Genomic DNA, 24,521 nt, shown 5'->3' on the forward strand with positions numbered 1-24,521 from the left:
TGACGTGTTCCAGTGCCCACGTTGGCTGATGAATGATTGATGGCAACATGTTGCAGTTCTGAGCCCTTTTTCTGTTTCTGGATATTTTTAAACCAAAACTTTAATGTTTAGGTCAATTACAAACCACTGCACCTCAATGAGTTTTAAAGCCGCACAAATGAATACTTTCTACATGAACAATGGGTCAAAAAGGCTGTGTGTAAACGCTCTGCAGAGCGATACACTGTCTTTCAGCTGATTGTTTTGGTTTTCTGGCCCACAACTTTTCTGTCGACACTTTCATCAGAGATGTTTCCAGCAGCAGAAAAAGCTCAATTCAAGTTAGAATATCTGGATAAAATCGACAGCATTGCACAGAGAGCAAATAAAATACAAACAGATAAAAGATGGAGAGTGGACAGTCATTTCTTCGTGATGACAATGAAGAGGCTAATAGAGGAAATAAAACAGGGCCTAATATGGAGCCTTATGGTACTCCACAGGAGACAAGTGCAGACAAAACCAGAGCTAAAGTTGGACTTAAATTCATCACCTGGAAACAAATGCTTGCTTAAGTTGCTCTGTAGCTAATGGATGTGTAAATATCAGCATAGGAGCATCAGCTTTAGGAGGTGATAATATGTCAGTGTTGTGCTCACAAATTGTTTCTGCTGTCTCCAAGTCGCCTAAAAATCTGCTGATGCAACTTTAAGGATGCCATGAATAAATTAAATAATCACACCTATAGTACATTTAATTAAATCAATGTTTCTTTGTCACAGAGACCTTGAATACACAGTAAATATCTCGGAAGTTTTAAACACTTGTGAACACAACAGCTGTCATACAACACATTTGGAAATATCTGGTTTTGTCTATAATATTTAAACCTATCACAATCTGATTGTTTTCTTAAAATGACTCATTTAGAAGAAGCACTTCAGCATAAGGGATTCCAAAGTAAATCTGATACAGTTTCTGTTTCTTTGTCCAATAAATAGCATTTTATAAATACTGTCCCACGTTTTACAAATAGGAAACTTTCTTGACAACACACACTTGTTAATGAATAAATCATTCCCTTAATGACTGGAAGTTTGTTTTCTTGTGTGTGTTTTTTTCCTTCCTGTAGCTGATGAACCCTGGAATGGGGCACCGGCCATCTGCGGTCTTGTGTGTGTGTGTGTGTGTGTGTGTGTGTGTGTGTGTGTGTGTGTGTGTGTGTATGTGTGTGTGTGTTTGAGCTGTGGTCCAGCGTCCACTGGGGAGACTCGGCTGCTGCCCCACTTTTCTCGCTCTCATGTCGGACCGGGACCATCTGACGGGGCTAAAGACCAGTGTCACATGTCTATATTTGGCCGCCGTCACCGCCGCTGCCAGAGCTCAGCACTGCAGTTGTTTTCCAAAATGCGCGGGGCAATCGATGATAATGAGGAAGGACATTTTAATTAGGGCTGTCGCAACCTGGGGACGACATGCGGGCTCGCTCGGTGGGGGGGCGAGAGAGAGGATGGGAGGAGGTCTGGTCACTATCACACCTACAGGGAATTTGACTGATGAAAGTCTCACTGCATTTTTAGGGGGAAATTAAATCTTCACAGAAAGATGCACTATGATGAAACATTATGCATATTTTTGTTTTCAGTTTAAGGTAAGAGCTCTGTGTAATGTTGTTGCAAATGTACTTTAAAGCTGAATTAAATTAGGGAAAGTCATCACAAGACTGATGGGTATTTGGGCATCACATGCTCTAACCTAAATTAGGTGAACCTGCTGAGTGAAGGCTTTCCGGTTCAAAAGCAACAAACTGACCTGACTGGACAGATTTCAGAAAATCTTTAGTGAGGGGAGCCAATCAGGATGAGGTCCAGCTGTGATGTATTTCATCCAGTTACCCTAGTTACCAGTTACGACTTGTAAATATCATTCATGTCGACGTCCAGATTGTAATTACGAATGTTAACCGGACTGGATTAGTGTGAAAGCTCTCATACGTCCAGCTTGGCCCTGTAATACGTTAGTGCCAAAAAGCCAAGGAATCATGGAAGCATCATGTCATCCAAAGGCCGCCATTCATAGTCATCAACGCTAAATTCAAAAGGACAAATCGTACAACCCATGTGAGTTTTTGCAATGACATGAACAAAGTCATACAACATTAGATTGATGCTGCATTCATGGTATTTCGGGAAAATGGACAACTGGACAAAAAAAAAAAAAAACAAACCAAAACAAAATTAATGGAAAGGCAGTTTTCTTTTCTTTTTTTTTCTTTTTTTAAAAAAAAAATCTATTCAGAGGTTAATGTGACGTTGTAGCAGTCTGAGGGAGACAAATCAAGTATCTTCAAAACTCCCACTTTTGTGTTTTGCTATCCCTGCACTGAAAGACATCAAGGACTAATCATCCAGGGAACACACAGGGGGAAACTATACTAAAAAGTCTGTCACTTTCGGATACTCACTAGGTTTGACTAAATCACACTGCTGAAGCTTCATAGTAACTTAATGATGTCAACACTTTAGAGGACACTGGGTTTTGGCCTCCATCTTTTAAACAGGAAGCGCATTAGGAAGGATTCTGTTTGAACAGGAGGAATGATTACAACAAGCAAAAACTTTTTCATGCTCATGTGACTAACTGTTGTTTCACAACAGACTTTCAAAATTGTGAATCCTTGAAGCTTTTTTTTCCAGCAACAGCTAACCTACCAACCCTGTATAACTTCTGGCTGAAATAATCCGTTGTTATGTGACTGTAAACTCCATAAAGATCAAGTTTTTCAGATGCATATCTGCATACACATTCCACACAATTATAGCAGAGACAGCTAACGCTAACATCTGTGAATGACAGCCGTGCACATTGCTGACATGCAGCCTGGACAAACACGTTCCCCTCCTTCAGAACTCCCTGCCATGCCTGCAAGTTATTATAAGCTATTTGTGCATTGTGAAATCAAGTGATAAAAAAAATCAAGAGGGCAAAACTCATATGTTGTATTACTGTGGCGCAACACGAAAACTGCACAACACCGCCTGCAGAGAAGGACAACGTTTTGAAAATAAAACTCATTAAAGATCAAGTCATTTCTGCGAATATAAGAAAAGAAACAGAAGAATTCCCATGAATTCCAAAAATAGGGCTGCTTAGAATTAAAAATTGATTATTTCATAGGGAATTTGCATGGTATGACCCATCTCGCTCCATATTCACAGGTCTCTTAGATCACAGTCACATGGAGAGAATGACTTCTAATGAGATCACGAGAAAAATAAACTTTAACTTTGAGATCAGCAGGATCACAAGCAATCAGCAGCAAGGAACCGAACACAACAAGTATCCGCTTGTCTTGAAAATGTTTATGTTTATTAGAGACATGCAGGAAAAATAAATCTTTCATGAATATGAAAACTTGTATTTCATACAGTATGTGCTGCCTATATGTGTGTTCTAGATGAAAACAAAGCAAGTGGCCCACTGCCACTGTATTTAATATTCATTCTACATCCCCAAGCAAAGACTACAAGGTGTGAGAAGAAAAGCCTGTGCAGAATCACACCAAAATGCACAAGTTGGGAATAACTGCATAAATTATCATCTGTGCCAGTAATGAAAGTGGCTTGCCCCTGTGCATGTGCACAAACAAAAGCAAAACAAATCCACAGCGCGATCTGAACACTTCTTCACCTTATGAAAAATGAAAACAGGCTGAAAACCTGGAAAAAGCCAATGGCTAGTCGCACACAGCGCGCTAATCAACTTAAGGCAACATCAGAAAGAATAGGTAATTTGAGACACAAAAAGAATTAGTAATTTGGGAGGCTCATACCCAAGTGGCCAAATTATTTATGCTTAATGGAACGGGGGTGTGTGCATTCATTTGCAAGTAACCAATCTGCTTTATTACCTGTCACTGGAAACGCTTGCTAATGCAGCTGAAAGCCCCGCTCTGCAACGCCTTTAATTAGAGTCTGAGGTGTGGAGGCACTTCCTGCTGGAAGGAGAGGCTTTTCATACTTTTTCCCCGGTGTCTGTCTTCCTGCATCTGAACCAACCCTCTGCTCATCTTAAAAAGGTGAAAAGGAGAAATAGTTTCTCCTGAGCCTGACAGAGTCACTTTACAGACTGTTCAGTGATTCTAAGCCGTTATCCCGTCTGTTCAAAACTCCAGTCGTACCTGGGCAGGAACTGTTACCTGCATTTAGAAACTAAGGGATCCTTTGACTTTACAAACGAACAGAGCTTGACTGACTAAACTGAAAACCACTTTTCTATGTCAAAAGTTTCAAAACTTGATTATAAAGACAATCATCTGTCATCTGGTTTTGTCAGAGCATTTGTCTTAAAAACGTGTCAGTGTGTTTGAGCTGTAACCTGCTTTTTACCCATTAAAACAATCATTTAAAAATTAACTCTTTAAATTCAAGATATACACATCTAATTCTATTGTTTTTGCCTAGAACCAGCTTCAGCACGTTCAGCAGACACAGAATGTTTTAAGGTAATGAACACCTCCGACTGATCACATTTTCAGCGTGTTTGCATTTTAAATTTTAAATCAATTCGTCCTCTGCTGCCTCGAACGTTAAGAGAGACCTTCCTCCGCTGAGATGCACATCTGCAGAAGTCACTCTTCAAATATATGTAATGAGCTGCGGTGTCGGGGCGGCGTTGGCGCAGCATAGCAGCGCCACGGTTGTGATTGGCTCTTTCCAGCCGGCGTACCCAGAGGAGGCTCCCTTAAGAGCAGATCTCCTGTTAAGTATGCGATCCCTGAGAGGAGAAGTGTTGGAAGGACTCTGGTTTCTTTAAATATACCGGGCCGTCTTGGGAATATAATGGTTTCCATATATAATTAAGAAGAATACGACGTTAGAGGGTTTATGTGTCTCTGTGCTGCACCTTAATGGCTGCAGCGGCTTGCCGTACATACGGCGTGCAGGGCTTTATTTAGAAAAGACTTGCATGGACAACGTTCACTTTTTAGACTGCGTGCCCTCAGAGGATGCTTTCACACAGAGACTTGAAGAACATGCAGTGCGACCACAGAGGAAGCTTCACTTCCTAGATGGACAGGGGTAGAAGCAAGTGATGGTGAAGAATCCGTAGGTCAAAGATCACGGAGAACACAGAGGTGCAGAAAATAACTCAGAGGCTGATCACAAATGATATAGTTTCTTTTATAAGTTATCTATATCAGATTGCGATTAAACAATAAGCTGCACCTTCCTATGTTAAGCAGTACCATCTATGGTTGGACAAATGACAATATTTCTTCCAATCGCTGAATTCTTAAGTCCTCTCATCCGATTTCTGGTAGAAGTGTAAAAGAAACGCTGCTTAATGTAAACGCAGTAAATGAGAGTGGGATTTTTATAGAAAAATACAAGGAAATAAAGATATAGCATATTTAGTTGACCTAATTTGAAACGAGGTGTGCATAACGACCTGGAAAATTAACTGACAAGGTGAAATTGTCCTTTTTTCACGAGTCAACCTTGACAACTGACGTAATGACTGACAGATATGGGCTGAATCACCTCTGATTAAGTCTGATGAGATCTGGTTCTATTAGGCAAAGCCCGCCCATCTGGAAACACATCCACACACATTCCAGACAAAGCCAAGAAAAATACCTGCAGAGTCCAACAGAAAACTCACTGCTACAGGTCACCATCAGACGCTAATGCTTCATACAGCACCACCTGCTTCAAGATCGTATTCTTGCCCTGTAAAAGCAACTGCTCGTCACCCCCTCCCCCCTCCCCTGCCCTGCAACTCATCATCCGAGTCACCACACTGTGTAGTCAAACTTTAGGAGAGCTCCGGGGGTCCATCGGCAGGAAACGAGTGCTAATTGTGCTAATGAGCTTGTTTGGATAAGCCCTTATTTCTCCCTCCGTTGCCCCTCAGCGTCACGAGCGGCCGTCTGACTTCCAGAGACGCCGGGTTAAGTGAGACACACTTGGGATGGACCGGTTCTGACGGTGACGGGCCCCCGGTCGAGGTTTGGTGCACGGCGTGGCCGCGGCATCCATCACCGGTAATAAAGCTCTTTGACACGGAGGCCTGCTCTCATCCATCATCGCTCATTTAAGATACAAGTTTGGCTTGGGTGTGACAGAAGTGAGGGATTATTGCCATTAGAGGCAGATCTTTTGTTTTGATGGCCCCTCTTAATGGGGTTGCATTAGGGGGAAGTCCTAGGGGCCAGTTTTTGGGTGATTAAGCAAGCAACACATTTACAAGTCTCTAATTGAGAGAACAATGCCAGGAACCTACAGAGTGCAGAGCTGTAATGAACTGAGGCTCCCTGAACTAGCTTCATGATTAGCTAACGTTGCGGCTCGTGAATACGCAACAAAATCCTCTCCCACTTCCTCCTGCCGCAGAGGAAGAGGGACTCCTTCAGATGCTGATGCGTTTGAGCTGATCTGAAGAGGATTATGGGAAGCAGACAGCACTGAACTAAAGTGGAGGACTGATGGGAAACTACAGTAAAAGTAGATTTATTCAAGCGGCTGAGAGAGAGGATGTGTCACTCACAGGCTAATTTGCCAAATAATGTCTTACTGTATGTTACATATTAGTTCACATGTGAGAGGATATTCATATAGGAAGTCACTCGTGCTACATTTTCTGCTTTCAAGTCAAAAAAACGCATCTTCAGTGATTTCATTTAACTCATCAGAACTGGTTTCTCGTTCTTCCAACGGTGGAAAACTGATCTCAGGCAGGTGTGAAGTGACAGAAAGAAAAGTCTTTGCTCTCACCTGATGATGTCATCAAATTTAAAGTCGCCCTGCACTCAAAAAAAAAAAAGCGCTTTGCTTATTGTGGCCTCACCCCAGTCAGTTCCTATTTAATAAGACACACACCGATTATAATATCCAAGTTAAGTTAATCTTGTGTATATGTTTATGTTTATGTCATCTAAACTTTTGTTCTGACCTCTCACTCACTGTGTAGAAAAGAGCCCTTAAAAAAAGAGCCAAATTCCCCCAGTGTTTTTATTTGTCATTCGCTGGTGATTAATGAAACATGCTCCGTTCCGTCTATCTCGTCTTTGTTCACACTGAAGTGAAATCAGGTTAAGTGGATCTTGTTCCTGCGCTGTGATGTCATATTTCACTGCAGCTCTGTATCTCAGGTTGTTGTGTGCCGTCTCGTGCCCTAATTAGGGAGCGCTGGAAAAAAAAAAAAAAAAAAGAAGAAGAAGAAAAAAAAAGAAAAGAAAAGTGGCAGCCAAATGAAGCAGTAGTCACCTGAGATGAAGGACACATCCTCTGTGCCAGGAGACGCTTCACATTTGATTTTTTATTTATATTTCTGCGCAGTGCAATACTTGGGGAGGAAAAAGTGGGTCAATGAACAGATTTGCAGAAACCAACTTGAAACATCCGTGTTGTCTTTCTGTCTCTGGTTAAACATAGTTTTGTATCTGATTCCCCAGTGCCAATTACTCATTAAAAATGTTTAACAACATTTTAATTGAAGAATTAATTACCTTCGGCTGGGCAAAACCCTCCTAAATTTCATCTGGGGAGTCATCAAGTGTACAGGGGAGCAGCCATTGAAGTGTCAGGGAGTGGGTGGAGGTGGTGGTGGTTTGGCGCAGGAAAATTACATCAGCACGGAAATGTAGTCCACTGTGAGTCAACGGCGATACACATGTGATAATTCACGAGTAAACACATCGGTGAGTAAACCGCTACGATGTTCCTCGCGACATGTGACTTCATCCCGCGGAACTGTAGCTCGCAAAAGTCTCTGCCAAGACAAACACCATTCACAGCCTCTGCATTATTCAGAGCGTTTGACTTGGAAACACCAAAACAAGGACAGGAGGAAAAAAAATGAAAGATTTACTTTTCCCCCTTAAATAAATGTTTTAATCGCCCCTTAATCCGAGCAAACACACCCTTACATACAACAAAAGGTCCTTAAAGCAATTAATTTTTTTTCTTACGTCACCAGCGTAGAGACAGGCCTCTTTAATACACCTTAAAGGGATAGTTCACCCAAAATGGAAATATATGGTCCCTCGCTTAGAGGTTGTCCGGATACAATTAGGACAATTAGTACAGACTTAAGTGGATAAGATAAGGTTGGTATTACAGGATGCAGGAATGGCTTCCAGAGCAAAAAGGCTTGTACGTTTAATTACAGAATACGAATCAAATACTCACAAGGCTCCAACTACCTCAGACACTGATCTGAATATTAACATAAAGTGAAGTCTGGATGGTAAAAAATAGTCCTCTCAATGTTTGCTCACACACACCTTTGTTGATCCAGCGAAGCTCCTGATTGGGTTTTAATTTGTTTAATTATAAACCTATGAGAAGCCGGATACTCCGGCCCCTGCATACGGGGTCCTGACCTGTCCGTACTACACTACATACATGGATGTATTCAATACGCTTGTAGCTGTGTACAGTCTGCACCTACAGCTCCGGGTTGAGTGGACCCTTGCAGACATGAGCTGATGATAGGTGTGTTTTTTTTTTTATTAAAACTTAAAACTATCATTTTTTTTCTTCATATCATAATTACACAGCTGCTGCTTTTGGAGGGTTTGCTCTCAGCTTCTGCCTCTTTTGTTCAGGTTAAAGGGTTTTTTTTGGGGGGAGTTTTTCTGTCTCTAATTTCTAGGTGTCAGGACAGGGAGTGTCGGGTGACACTGTCTGGGACACATTTAGCGATTTTGGGAAATATAAATATATAAATTGACTGATTACGTCATTTATCAAAACACAGCAAATATTAACATTAAAAGTTTAGTTTTAGTACAATTAAGGGATTGTCCTCATTAATGTCACTGCTCAACCAGTGAAAGCTCATTCTTTAAATGTTTAGATTGACATCAATTTCCCACTAATCAACATCCTTTGTGCTGCTCAGCGCTTGAGCAAAATCACTGAGGGTAAACCCTCTGACTTACACCTCTCCCCCCTCGCTTTGTCTCACTCCTCTTTCTCTCCTTGCCTCCTATTTAGCCTGTGCATTTGATTAGTTAATCACCCCCCCCAAACACGCCACCCCACCCCTTCCTCCCCCCCCAGTCCTCAGGTGGAGGCAGAGCGCTCGGGCTTCTCATCCAGCCAAGCTGTTCTTTTGGAAGGGAAAGGAGGCAGCTGTGTTTACAGCCCGGGTCCTGGCGTACATTTAGCAGAATCTATTATTCATATCGCTCAGTATCAGAGCGAGATCTCCAGCCACCTGTCTCACTGACAAGCTCGCCCCCTTTTGTGGCGCTTTCCGTTCGGAGCAAATTACGCTCGTCTTGATGAATTGAGTTTTTATGAGCGTTGCTGTAGCGCCTGGGCATCCTCGCGCCGAGCCAGGGACCATCAGGGGCCTGGGGAGATTTTCTAGTCAATGGGCAAACGTTTGGAAGAATGTAGATTCAGGAGGGGAGACGAGGGGAAATCAGAGTGGCTTTTACCTAGAGCTCATGTCTTCTGTCAGGGTGATTTTTGTCCACTGTCTGCAGCTGTACTCCTGCCAGTGTATAATGATGTTCTTACACCTGTCAGTGTTTGTTTCCCGTCCTCTCTCTCTCTCTCTCCCCCCGTCTTGCAACCTCATTGTTGTTTACCTCTCTCGCCTGAGTGCTGGCCCTGATCTGAGATTTTGAAGAGAGAGCAGCAAGAACAAAGGCTTCCTTCAGAATTGGTTTTCTCTGAGACACAGCTACCTGACGAGTCTGCCGGCAAACTATCTCCCTCCTTTGACTCTGTGTGAACATTTTTAATTAACGGGGAGGTGCGTTAACTCGATGATAAGCACCCCTGATAACTTATAACATGATTCATAATTTATAAAGATTTTTGCTTTCATCTTCACTAGTTTGCATAAAACTAATTACTCCGTAAATGGTATTCATTACAAAATATATTTTTTTCTCTTTTCACACAGGCACGTAAATCACGGCGCCCAGCTACCAAGTGTTGCTCTGGGACTGGTTAGCATGCAGAGAAGAAAGGTAATGATGAGTTGTTAGAGGCGGTGTCAGGGGCAGACCTGCCTGTCTCTGTTTGTACTCAACCAGCGTGTTATGCAGCTTTATATTCATCATCCGAACAAACTGCAGCACCGAGTCTGAGATGACATTCATCCCGCCCTCGTGCAGGTAAATCAGAACCAGAGGCGTGCGGGCTGTGCGAAAGCAACTGGAGGGAACCACCTAACGATCTGTAATCTCTTATATAGTCAGTTACTGTGTCACTTATTGTACAGATGGTGGACACTGATTTAAAAGAAAAACCTGGATCCCTGTGTATTGTAGTCTCTCTTAGACAAGCTGATCAGAATAAGAGACCAGATTAAGTCCACATGTACAAACACATACAATAGAACACAACACAACACAACACAACACAACACAACACAACACAACACAACACAACAGACTCCAAAAGCCAGATTATAAACAGGATACCAGGGTCCAGTGATTTCATGAGGCAGTTTTCAATTGCTTTTTTCTGATGTTGATTCTGATGTTTTTCTTCTTTGCAGTTCCATAAAGGAAATCAAAAAAACTGCCCAAAAATATAATAAACTGCTAAGGTTTCCATGTAAACAATGTTTACAATAGCGAAGCAACTTCATGCGGACATTCTTGATCTGGATGAGTATGAATGTGAACTTTGTTTATTAAATAGATTTTTTATTATAACAAATCAATTGGGGATTCGGACGCGAGAATAAAAAATGATCCTGATGTGAAATAATTCTACTTTTTGTTTATATTTGCACCATCCTTTAGAGAAGAGGAAAGTTGTAGGTTTGACCATGTTATTAATTATTTTCTTTTAGTGATTTTAAAATATATTTGATTGTTTCTAAATGTGAGGGGCCCCCCCTGAGGGGACCCCATGCTTAAAGCCTCCAAAAAGGCTAGGGCCGGCCCTGCCAGTCCACCACACATTACAATACCATACTATTTTGTGACAGGAATTGTAATGTAAGAGGTCTCACACTGCCAACCTTACCTGTAAATCCTCTCACAGGTCGACGCTCGTAACCGGGGAAGAAAACGTGGGTTTCAGTCTCGTATCACTGGATCTCCTCCTCTGTTCACCGCAGAGTCTTGCAAGTTAAACTTCACCCTCTGAAAAGAAACAACAGTAAAACAACTTTAGTTTAGAAAGAGGGAGGGAGGGGGGGGGAAGTGAGATGTATAAATAAACATGCTGAAACACATTGCCTGCCTCAACAGTCTGTTTTCAATTCCCATTCGATTAAAGTGTCCCTGCAGGAACCGGTGAGGTTGGGTACGGGGTGAGGTGCAGAGACATAAATCAAAGCGATCCAAGGAATAGTAATCCTAGCTGAACATTTTGGACTGATTGATATAAATAACATTGTCCTCGCCATCTGTCCAAAGAGGGACCTTTCCAGTTAGTGTTGAGCGGCAACGGCAGAATAATTAATGAATGGTGTCCTTTGTGCCGGTAATAAAGAGGAGACAAATTATGTTATAATCCAACTGCTGCTCGTTTGTCACAGCCAAATAAAATGTCAAATAAAAGTGAGGGGCCACAGTGTTTGTTTAATGGAGTGCAAGCTACCTGCTCCAGAGTCTGACAGCAGGGTGGGATGGCTGTAAAAAAAAAAAGAAGCAAAGCCTGGATTCAAGTCTGCAGGATTCCACTCTGACTGAATGTGGTGCTGTGTGCTGATTATGTGTTGCACATTTAACAAATGTCCACAAACACGCACGAAGAGTTTTCGTCCAAAATGACTCTGGATGTCCATTCTGGAGACAGATCATGATCTTTCATTACTAATCAAATAAAGAATATCCAATCTGTGTCTCTGACTCTGTGATCTGAGCGATGCTAACTCCTGTCATAGCAGATAAAGTTGGTGAAATTAATGACTATACTCCTAAAAAGGATGTTTGTCTTTACAAAGATGATTCAAGTTTGGCTGCAAAGGCTGTAAATGTTGCTTTATAGGAAATCTTGAGCAGTTATTGTAGTTGCAACTCCACCACATTTGTTTGCTTCTAAGATGCCTCCAAGGCTTTCGATCGAATCAATCATGAGAAACATGTTTATGCTGTTATGTGAGAGGAGTAAACATGTACCTCGGCGTCATCATGTGTTGGTATTCCTATCAGAACAAGTAGGTTAGATGTGTATCTAAGGAGTGGAGTTGGGTCGTACATGATCGCCAGGGGTCTCATTACGGTCAACAATGTTAGCAATGATATGCTCAAGATATCCCTCCTTCACTGCAGCATTATGGCCTTGTGTTGGGGTCAAAGGTCGCACTGTACCCTTAACTCTGCAGGTGAAAAATCCTTGTGAGCGCAAATATAAATATAAAGGAAAGAGATTAATCCTTGATGACTCAGTGAACTAAATCACCAAACCAAGAATTGGATTTCTTTTTCTGGAGTTGTTGTGCATGTGTCATCTGTATGCCATACAAGGAACATCTGCTCAGGTATTCATAACCTGAGATCAAGGTTGGATTGCTGTCATTGATCGGCAGAAGCACCTAAATTGAATTTGTATCCTTCATCTCACCTCTCTGCAAAAACCCCTGCACAGTCATAACCAGAGCCCAGACCGAATCTTAAGCCCCTGAGCAAGAGGCGACGTCCAGAAAGGAGGAGGAGCTCCGATATCCCGCCGGCAAATTTTGATTCTCGTCGCAAGAGGCGACTGAACTGTAAGATGAGGTCGACGGTCCTGAGAACTTAATGGAGACACCTGAGAGTTTTTAAAAAACGCAAAGCCGACAGAAGACTCGGCACAAACTATATAAACTATATAAAATATAGAAGAAGCAGCAAGAACTGACTTGCCAATGAGCAATGGCTAACAAGAGCGATTTCTTCAGCTTGAGGACGGATTCTTCTTCTTCTTTTGGGCCTCTGGCTTCTTACTGCTCTTACTTTGTTTGCTGAGTATTAGAAAATCCGGTTGGTGCATCTCACCTCATCAAGTAGACACTGAGTTGCTGATGATGACCAACACTAACACTACTACTTTCTATAGATTTCTCAAGCTCAGACCTTTTGACAAATCAGCGATACTGTTCTTGTTTTCTATCTAAAATCTGCCGTCTGTTCCTGGATCAAACACATGCATATGCTAAAAATCATATGCCCCGTCTTTGACCCCAAAGGATGGAGAGCTTTTTGCAAGAACTTCATCCGTTTGTGGTGATGCTCGCACTACAAAGTGAGGACGAAGTGCAAAGTGAACTTGAACTCTGAGAAAGTTTCGAGGCATCCTGGGAAGCAAGGACGAGGGAAGAGCTGCCAAACACTGCTGGCTCGGTAAAAGGGTGGAGGAGGCAACCTAGACAGGAGTTGAACACTCCGCAATATCGCCTCCAGGTCCATCAATCACCCTCCAAATTAAAGGCGAGGTGAGGCTTAGGCTTCACCAGCCACATTTGACATCAGTCTCACATCAGACGGTGATGAGGACATCACCCGGATCACGAGGATGCTCCGTAGGTACACTCATTCCGCCCACGTCGGCGTCTCAACGGGGCCCGCATTATCCGCGCCAACAAAAGGAGGAGCCGCTTTGTGCAATCAGCACTGTTCTGTACATATTAAACAGCGCAACATTCTCAACTCAGGTTCATTTTAATTAGAGGGGAATTTGATCACTGCCGTCTCCCACGGGCGCTTTTGATGTTAATAAAACAAGCTGTACCTTAGCAAAGCAGCGCTCTCTCGCAAAGCAGGGGAGCCGTGGGGGTGAAGGCAGGGGGGAGGATGAGGAAGGAGGGGGCAGAAAAGAAAAAGTTCCCTCTTCAAGTCAAAACTACAGGGAGGTGTCAGAGGAGAGGCTGTGATCCTCCGCCGTGTTGGGAAGCGGTGAACAGAAGCTGCCGAGGCGCTCAAAGGGATTATCAATGTCGACGAACCGCATCACTACCTTATACATGCAGACCATCTCATAATGAACAGCTGAGGTGTTCCCCATTATTGCTCTGACACTTTGGCGCATTCATTCAATAGATGTTAATAACAAAAGAAGTACAAGATGAGATGAACCTCAGCAACAAAGGATATTTGTCTGGGTGATGATTTCAAACAGTACACCTGAACAAAAGGTTATTTTCATATGTGTCTTCTGGGGCTGAAAAGTCATTGTGCGACATTCACGATTTAATGTTTTGACAATTTAGAGGCTAGAGCTTTGTTTAAATGCTATTTAAGTGCAAATGAAGTGCTCAGGAGTCACTTGTTTTGAATGTTGAACATATGATTTCGGCACAAAACGCAAATGATCCCCACAAACCTGATTGACACTAATCACTTTCAACTGAAAGAACTTATTTCAAACACTTAATGTCATGTTTTGGATGCTACATCAGGAAATGCACTCACCCAGCACATCACTTTTAGTCAACTTTTAAGTAGTTTATAAGTATGTCTACATTATAATTAGAATTACATTTGACACAAATGACATTAGGGGGCTCATTTCAAAGTGACCACAGAGCTAAAAGCAACAATTTGGCAAAGCAAGTGTCAATTTCTTTATTTCTAACTTCATAAAAGGATCCCATAAAGCCCAGAGTAGACTGTAAAGGCCTGTGATGTGTATTTGCAGAGGGTGGATTGAATTTTGGAGCAAGAATCCGCATCAGAAGGGAATCATACAAAGGGTTTCATTCACTCAGTGAAGTGTCATGTTTGGGGACAAACGGTACCTCTTTAGCACACACTGTAAAGGCCCATAGTGTTATCACATTTGCTTTTATTTTCCCAATAAATGAAGTGAATGGTCATTTGTCCCTGAAGTAAACGCTCCATCTCTCCCATGCCTCCAGGCGGGTCGTTAAACGGCCAAACGAGCGATGGAATGAGTAAATAATTCAACAAATAGATGAATAAATAAAAGGGGTCGGACGCTGCGGTGGTTAAGCAGGAGGGGGGCGGGGGGGGGGGGGGGGGTCGTTCGGCTGGGGAGCCACCTATGGCAGAGGGAAGGCAGCTTTCTCTCTCTGAACATGTACCGTCTGTACAATCCTGAACCTTGGCACTGGTACAGGCATCTGCTGCCGGCCTCCCTCTGCCAGTCCGCCGTATATACACAAACATCTGCTTCCCTGCACAAAAAAAAAAAAAAAAAAAAAGGGGACACGTAGCACTTGACAGGTCTGCATTTCGCCATCCCGCCTGGCCCCCGCTCGCCAGTTCTTTACACAAAAACCTTAATGCATCCTGTCAAGCCATTAGCCGGTGATACGATCAGCTCACAGGCCCCCATTAAGCCATCAGTGTCCACCTGTGATAAAGACGACCATTTGTTTTCTTAAAGCCCTACTTAATGTCCGTTTAACTCAATTTGTCAGGAAATGTACAACAATTTCCTCCCCCCATGGTCCTGAAATCTGGTCGGGGTTCAAAAACGCCAAAGAGGAGAGGGAGGGGGAGGGTTTTTTTTCAGGATGCATATTCAAATGAGAGGATTAAATTGCCTCTCATATTGACGTATCGTGTTGCGCGAGCGCTGAGAGGTGGCCTGTGTTTTCCCTCTAAAAGCTGATTTTTGGACAGCAGGGGCAGGAGCTGGAGGTTGTTTTGCCTCCATTAGCCTCGGTCCACGGCCCCTGCTCCCTCTCCTGATGCGTCCGTGACAGCACTCTAAATCCGGCCCGACATTATTACCGGCGCACACGCCACGACTGCTGCTGCAAAAGCATAATAACACCTTTTAAAACAACATTGTCCCTGATGCTCGCAAACACACATGTCAAATGATCACCCCCCCCCCCCTCCCCCCCCTCATCCACATCCCCGGTGAGGACACCTAACAGCCACTGGAACATCTGTTTATGTTTTGTCTACAGATACATCATTTGGATTTTGGAGGGGCGGCGGCGGTGAGGCGGGGAACGGAACATAATGAGCCTTTGCTGTGTTGTAATCCCAAGCGCCTGAGTAGTAAATCAGATATTAACTCCAAAAGAGAGATTAGAAATCTGGTCAAAAAGAAAACAGAAAAAAACAAACAAAAACATCTCCCACAACATAAGCGCCTCAGATTGGCAGCAGTGCCCCTTTTTGGTGTATATACGACTGCCCCGGCTGCCCCCTTCTTCCCTGGCGGTGGGACGGCGGCTCGGCCAAGCAGGCAGGAAGTGGAGGGGCCCCTAGTAGTGGCGGCGACGGCACTGTCGACATCTGTCGTGGTTGGAGAGCTCGCTGCACAGGAAATGGGGTGTCACGGCGCGTGCTTGTTGGCCATTATCCTGGCATCCTAATGAAGCATGGGCAGTCTCTGGATGGCATGTTGAATGCACGGATGGGCAGAGGCAGCACACACACACACACACACACACACACACACACACACACACACACACACACACACACACACACACACACACACACACATACACACACACACACACACACCATCCCTTCGCCCTCACTCTCCCCTTCAAATCCTCCCCCTCTTGCCTGTTCCCGGTGCCTGTATCCCATCTGCCCGAGCCCCTGAACTGCACCCAATGGGACGGAGACTGGTCGGGAACGCATGCGCCGTGCGCCAGGCGTTTTCCTGCGACAGGCTGAGCGCGAGGCCATTAGGCATCTCAGCACGGCCGGCGTGTGATTGGAAACACACAGTGCACAAGTGTCCTCTCGGCATGGATGCTGCCTCACGCCAGGAGAGCTGGGCTGCGGCGGCGCGCCACCATCAATATACCTGATCCTAATGGTCTTCGCACCACGGATCAAGTGGTGTTTGTCAGATTCCTGAAGGGCCTTAGGTGGCTGTTTATTGACACCACAAACAGAAAAGACTCCCCAGACTCAATGTACTTCCACTGCATTTTACCACAAGATGCCCCTGATCGCACATCATCATACATCAAAACGGCAATACATAGAAATCTATGGAAAGATGATGCAGTTAAATATTCCAAGAGGTCAAAACAGTGTATATCTATGTGGAAGGATATTTTGACTTTATAATTGAATCATAATTTGCTGCTGAAAAAATGAAAAAGGGTCAAGTGTGGTCAAACCAGTGACAATATATATCATATATATATATGTATGTATATACTTTGTTTTGATTCTTTAGCAATTTCAAAATCTAGAAAAATTGCAAATATTACTCAAACAGTGCTGCGTATCTATTCATATCATCTTTCTGTGAAAATGATAGGTTCTTCAAAATGACAACAGACGGAAATCTTTGGAAAGATATTGTTTTTTTAGTGTTTTACATTCGAAGAACCCAAAATAGTTTATATCCGCTATCACTATCATGTTCAAACCCTTGATTGAAGAAGCTTGAAAATAACTGTTTATCCCCAGAGAGAAAATTAAAAGAGTCATATCAGGGTCGAAGTGAACTATTTCATATACTTTATATATCTACACACACGATTCCCGTTTTTTGCTATAATCATGTAGGGGGCCAAACCACACACTGTTTCATCTACATATTTCTGTAGTAATGTGTCTTTGGAAAGTGACGGATATAAACCTCTGAGCTTGTGTTTTGCACACACAGTCCCTCAGAAAGCAGGAAGCAGTAACATGCAGCCTGTTTTGCTTCTCTCCACACAAACGATCCCTCTTCAGGTAAAGAGTCTCTACTTACTTGTCTGCCCATAACTGTAATGGGCTAATGTGCCGAGTAAATGTAGCACTACAGCCCTGAGTGCTTCATCAATACGTCCGACTGATGCAGGACAGAAGGGGGATTATCACGAGCGCCAGATGCTAAGCCACTGAAACTGCACACAATCAATTAAGTCCTCTGTGCATACAGTAGCATCACACTGCAGCCGAGTTTATCCAGCGAAAATATCGCCCCGCTCCCTTCCTAACACGAACAGGAAGTTGGGATATCTGCGGCGTGTGTCTCATCCGCGAATGCTTTTCTATCTGCAGATGAGGAAAAGGAGGATGAGAAGTGAGGTCAGCGATAAAGCAACTATTTTCTACCACATTTCATTATTCAGTCACATGTTTCCCCCGTTTGGAGACTGCTCACTGCTCCTACTGTTGTTTGTCAAGTGCTCAAGAAAGTTTACGTGGTTCTGACAAGCGACTTTTTTTTTTGCCGCTGTGCAAAAAAATGATTGTTGTCCGTCATAACCGAGCGAGTTGATTGACGTGTTATAGCTTTAAATATCTAAGGCAGGGGTTGGAGGTGGATGTACAGTGTTTTGCTTTTATAGAAACCACAGTTGGCATTTTGTTTCCTGCCAACAGTTAATGTTCATTTCTCTTAACCATGACCACAATCTTTCTCTGGCTTGAACTGAGTGGATTAAGTTGCCTAAATCTTTGGGAAGCACTTAGTAATGATGACCCCCCCCCCTCCCTACATGAAAGTTCATTCTTATTCTTGGGAACAGCATCTTAAGACTTAGTTTCTACTCCAACGTCCTTGATGTTTCACCAGTTTTCTACATGACACATGCAGCGGTCCGGCTTTCAGGTGAGTCCTGTGTTTGTCTCAGTCAAGTCCCAGTGGGATTCTGGGGGAACCACATTCGTTTAAAACATGCCCTTTAAGGTCTTAACCCGGGGGGCAAGATTCTCATCATCCACTCCTTGAATCTACTGATGATGATGGAAGTCCCGCCCCCCCCGGGTTACAACCAAAACACACACTGCTGAGTCAGCGCATTGGTGAAACGGCAAGGACACTGGGCAAGAAAAACTGAACGACCACTGGAAACAGTCGGTCCATGCCGCTGACCAGGAGTCAGTAGAACGATCAAAGAGGACATTTAACATCCAACGCCAGAGACCATTCTTTAAAAAGGCAGGGGTTACAGGATGAAGGAGAAAACTCCATTTGCTGATGAAGATGAAGCAAGATGTGGCTGAAAGCTCCAGAAAAAGGCAGCAGAACGTGTTGGCTTTTATCTACATATAATGCTATTTGGAGAAACTTGATTTACCGTAGAAAAACGGCTGTAGTGTCAATTTTAACTGACGAACGAAGCTTTATTTTTCAGTGTGACCTGCACTTTTAGGTCAATTTGTAAATCACAGACTGGAGAATTATTATAGCAACACCACACAGGTTAAATCAGATCTGCAATGACACACAGGAATGAATCAGTTTTTGAAAGAGGTGTGTCATCCTGTATCTGCGCACACACACATACACACACACACACACACACACACACAGGACAGGCCATTTAACACCTTAGACGACAGCAGCAGCACAACAGACTCAGAGGGAGGAGAAAACATCTCAAATGCCAAAGCACCCAATGATGGACTACGCTCGTTTTTCACCTGCGACCACTGCAGATCGCTTTATAACGATCCCATCTCTTTGTCAGACCTGGCAGAAAGAAGGATGGTCAACCTGCAGACAAACCGCCCCACAATCCCCTGCAGCGGCCGCAGTCCTGACAGAGGAAGTAGGTAGTTAACCATATTACCTAACGTGTTGTGATGAATGCTGCAGCTCTCCGCGGGGGTCAAGGGTCAGGCAGCCCCCCCCTGCTGAGAGGAAGACAGATGAGGTTGGGTACAGCGGTCAGACACCTCTCTCACTCAGCCTTGTTTTCTTTACCCCCCAAAGCAATCTGATACCTGATTGGCTCTCAAAGGAGCCCGGGTTTGATGGCACATGATTAACGCCGGCCGCCGCAACACGACCCGACACCGTTACTGTAATTACTGGTCCGGCTCAGGCGGAGTTGAGCTAATTCTGCTCAGAAATGGGTATTAACTCAATAACACGGGGTGTGTTTCACACATTACGCCGGTATCGGACACAGATTGCCATAAGGAAACAGTGATCCAACATGTTTCCACTTAATGGGAAGATTTTTTTTTCCATTTGTAGTTATTTCCTGTCGAACAGGAAGCGATAAGTTTCAGGCGTCTGGTTTGTCTTTTCAATAAAGAAAGAATAAAGAAGAACTAAAGCAGAATTAGCCAAAGAAGCACAAATTATAAAAAGGTAAACTATTTGACTGATTGACGGGCAAATCAAAAATATTTATATAAATCTAAATCTAAAAAAAATACTGAAATTTCTTTTTTAAATATCTCACTCAGCTCAGGCTGAGAGAATGATGGAGGCTCCAGCAGCAACATGTGGAGGGAAAAAAGGGCTGTGTGAGGTTTATGAATGCTGAATCAGCATCTAATGTGTTACAAATGGCTTGAACGGGAGCTAGTGGACCCCCCCCCCCCCCCACCTCCTCCCCCTCCTCCTACCCCACAATGCTGGATACACTTTTACCTTTCAGCCACTATCAGCCTCGCTGCCTCATCCATCACTGTGGAAAAGCCTGGGAATGCTGTTTACCATAAAGCCCTGATGCTCTCTGCCCCTCCTCTGCATCCCACTGGACACACTTGGTCGCCATGTTGGAGGTTCTGTGATCAGCTGCTAGCGTTTGGCTTCTAAATGTAATAGATTTGGTCGATTTTCTGTGATGTTTCTGAGCAATTAAGTTTTTTTCTTTTTCCTTCTCATTAGTGCCCCTGTTGCCCACGCCTGTGTGTGTCCACAGCATGTGTGCATTGTGAAAACAACTTGTCTACAGTATCAGCAGGCTATTCCTCTTAACAGCTGATGGGATACACCTGCTGTGACATCACCAACCCGGGATTTGGCCACAAGCGAAACACGCTTTAGGGTTCCCTGACACCTGCAGACTGCACCTTGTTGTAGTCAAAAAACCCCACAACTGGAAAGCAGACATTTTTTACAGTGTGGCCTGGCGCAATCACCCGTGCTGTCAAACCTCACAGAATCACCTCTCCGACAGTGAATAACCGTCCGGCACTTATGCTGCTTATCTGAGTATGTCGAACAGCGGCAGCGGGGAAAGAGAGCCCTTAATCTGCCTATAATCAAACCTGACAGTCACCTACAGCAAGGTGTGGCTCCACGCTGGGAACCAGTCAGTCGAGAGCTCTGATCAGCAGAGAGAAACTGCCAAGCCATTAATATTAATCGTCCTAATCGGGCTGGAGAGCGGCGCGGTGATCAGAATGCACTAGAAGGTAAAGCTCGGCACCGCGGGCGCCGGCTCGGCGGGGCGAGCACGCTGCAGCACATCAAGGTAGCGCTTCGCCGTAACCTGCGGCGGTCTATTTGAAGTAGGTGAAGGGAAGCCAGGTTTTTGTTATTGTTAATTACACTCTTTGTAGTGAGTCTAGACGAAGAGGACTCCCCCCTCCTGTCTCATTCACATTTTCTCCCCCCCTCCTCCTTCCTTCCATTCCTCTTCAGGTTCCTAGTTCTTCACCTTCTCCTTGTTCTCACTTTCCTTCAACTGCATCTTTTTCTTCCTCCTCTCCTTTTTTCATTTCTTCCTCATTTCTTTCATTTTTCTCCTCTTGGCCCCTTCCTCCCTGTTTTCTTATCTTCGTTTATTTCTCACTCCTTTCTGCATAACTTCATCCAGTTTTCTACATTGTTCCTTCCTCTCCTTCAAAACTTTCACTGCTCAGTTCTCGTTTCCTCTCGGCTTTCTTTTCTTCAAATTAATTTTCCTCCTCCTCTCCTCTACCCCCCCCATCCTTTTCTTTGCCTCTTGCACCATCCATCTTTGCTCCCACTTTCTCCTTTTCTCAGCTCTAATTTGCCCTCTTTCTCTAAGTCTCTCCCTTCAGTTTTTCTTGTCTCACCACCTTCCTCGGTTCCTTTTTTTCTTGTCATCTTCATTTGATCTCTTTTCCTTCATTCTTCAAGCTCTCTTTAATTTTCCCTTTCTAAAATTCTTCTTCCTTCTCTTTTCCATTGCTTCTCCAGTTTTCATTTCTTATCTTTCTCCTCTTTCAGTCTATTTTCTGCTTTCATTCAGTTAGCCATCTTTCTTGTCACCTTCTTATGTCCCTTATTTTCCCTTCCCTCCTCCTTGATTCCTTCTTTCTCTTCCTTCATGCACCATCCATCTCCTCTCCTTCCTCTCATGTTCCTCTCCCGCTTCTCTTCTTCTTCTCTGGTCCATATTTCTCCCAGGCTCCATGACCCTCTGGCTCTGACAGAAGATCAGTTGCCTATTCTGAGACTCTGAGCTCTTCTCTGTGAGCAATGATCACCTCTATTTACCCAGCATCGCCACGGCGACGGCCAACTTCTTCCCGCCTCTGCTTCACCGAGGCCGTGAGCGAGTGTGCGGGCCTTATCTCGCCGCCGCCACACAGAGGATTACTTTACCAGAGGAGATGTAGTCAGGGATAAAGTTGTGCTGCTTCACCTCTCATTCTCCCAAAGCTAACAGAGTATCCAGGAACCATGTTAACAGCCATCTGATAGCGACTGACAAATGCAGCCCCCTTTGTCTACTTATTTCCCTGTCACTTATGTTTTTTCCCTGGGAAGCAGAAACGTGCAGTTAGGATAAACATTTGAAAAGTAGCAGCTCAGGCCGGCGCTAATAATCGGGAATGAGCAAAGATCTGCGGTTGAGAAATGGTAGAAACTGGCTGTTGCAGCAAAGAACCTGCAGGAAGCTTTTTCACGGCGGCAGAGAGGGAGAAGGAAATGGGTAAACAGTGTGTGTGTGTGTGTGTGTGTGTGGGGGGGGGGGGGGGGGGGGGGGGGGCGAAAAAGTCCTACACTCAGCAGCTTTGAGAGTCCAAGATGTGAAAAGTGACTGGTTGATTTATCACGGGGGAAACAGAGCCACAAAGTACAATTTTCTACCTTGGTCGCAAACAATAATTCATAATGATGTCGCCTCCTGATAGCAGCAGACCTTTGTGCCGTGTCGGTCCTCGAAAATGATCGTAATAAATGTCAGGACTTCGCAGGTAACTACTTTAAAAGCCATTAGAAGTAGTCGTGATGGAAGATACCGGCTGACGCTTCATATGTTGTGATAACAGCTCGGTTTTGCAGATAAAAGAGTAGAAAAATGAGCGCTGTGTTTTATTGTGAAGTTACAGGAGCTCAAGGACTATTACAGATAAACAGGTTATGTCAATTAAAATGGCTGCACAGAGTTGCTCAATAACCCCACCCCCTCCCGCCACCATGAAAGGAGGAGGACTGCTCGCGCTCCTTTTATACGCCGGCACCATAAAGCCTTCGCCGCATCAAACCCAAATCTCTACACCTTGCTCAATTTGACATATTAACTGCAAGGAGAATAAGGAAACGAATGGCGCACCCATTCTGTAGCGCTGTCATGTCTCCCTGTTGACCTTTCAACTGGAAAAACTTAGATGGAGTACTCCGGCAACAGTCATGCATCACAGTTTAATGGCGTGTCAGGAAAAGGCTCGGTGCTTTTTGTTGGTGCACATTTTTTATTGCCACATCGGCAGATTATGAGAGAGCTAATGAACTCTGTGGATCTGAGAAGGAAAAATAAATAATATAATAATAATAAAAAAAACATCCCACTGCTTTTGTTCCAACTTTTCTGGATCTTGTTCTTCTAAAAAAAAAAAAAGTTGAAAACAAGCCCATATTGAGCAGGGAATCTAATACAAAAACTAATACTTGTAAGTGCAAATAAGCGGGCGCAGATGAGCATTGGTCTTTATGTACACTCAGCTCTGAGAATATTGGATCTTAACATGCTCGATGTCATCCGTTTTGCTCTGAGAAGGGCTCATAAAAGCGGCGGTTGAAGTGACTTTAAAGTTCCCCGGGGGACGTGAGCGAGACTCTTTAAAGACTCTTTAATGCCGCCGTCACAGATACTTTGCGAAGACTCAGGGATTAATAACAATGAGTTTACCTACACTTTCATCTCCTTAATATACAAAAATCTAATTATCTATATGTTTTATTGCAAGAATGAAAACACTCCACCTGTAGGAAAATTATATTTTCCTTTGGGTTTACGGTAAGAGAATAAACCTCGCTGGAGCCTCGCTCCTCAAATTCTACTCGGATTGGCAGCAACATGTAACGTTTGAAATAACAAAAAAAATACAAACTTCTTATTGCAAATGAAAAGTCAAATTTAGCAGCACAGGGTGAATTGGTAAAATAAATTAAATTCAAATCGTGAAAACACCACTGAAAGATGAATATCCATGTTGCTGCAGCAGCTGGAAATAAAAACTCTAACCAATGCCACTGTCACTCATTTCTGAACCGTCCCTCCCTCTGTGTCTATCATCCAATCAAACTGCCTCTCTCTCCCTGACTGGTTTACTTCCAATTGTTTACACTTCTGGATGACATCCAGAATTATAAGTCAGACATATTGATGTGACTTTGAGACAGCAGCGGAACATGTAATGATCAATATTGATATTGAGACAACACTGATGAACAAAGTGCATTTTGGTGCATCGTTTCATACCGTCTCCATCCTTTCCCCGTGTCTACGAGTGTCGTGTTCGTGTCCCAGTTTTTGATGCTACATCAGGGAACATGGCTTAAAGCGACACAGACATGGCCAGAGAGGTGTATGGGTAATGCAGCATGAGGCTGTCTGTCGTATCACATGTGCAGGACGTAGCCTGCAGGAGGAAGGAGAGGGAGAAGAGGTGGAGAAAAAAAGGGGAGTGTAGCTCTGAGGAATCACAGTCCCTGTCGCCTCACTCCTCCTGGGGGGATGACTGTGTGCTTTCCCCATCCGCC

At 43.8% G+C, this 24,521-nt stretch overlaps 1 long non-coding RNA gene across 1 annotated transcript in view; it reads right to left on the reverse strand.

Moving 5' to 3' along the window:
* LOC130165396 (uncharacterized) overlaps window positions 1-24,521 on the reverse strand; it is a 77,631-nt gene that overhangs the window by 18,820 nt on the left and 34,290 nt on the right. The window contains exon 2 of the long non-coding RNA XR_008826793.1: window positions 10,980-11,098. This is a non-coding gene — a long non-coding RNA (uncharacterized LOC130165396). The remainder of the gene's footprint in view (window positions 1-10,979; window positions 11,099-24,521) is intronic.

The sequence above is a fragment of the Seriola aureovittata genome, chromosome 24 (assembly GCF_021018895.1).
Source record: "Seriola aureovittata isolate HTS-2021-v1 ecotype China chromosome 24, ASM2101889v1, whole genome shotgun sequence".
NCBI classification, from domain to species: Eukaryota; Metazoa; Chordata; class Actinopteri; order Carangiformes; family Carangidae; genus Seriola; species Seriola aureovittata.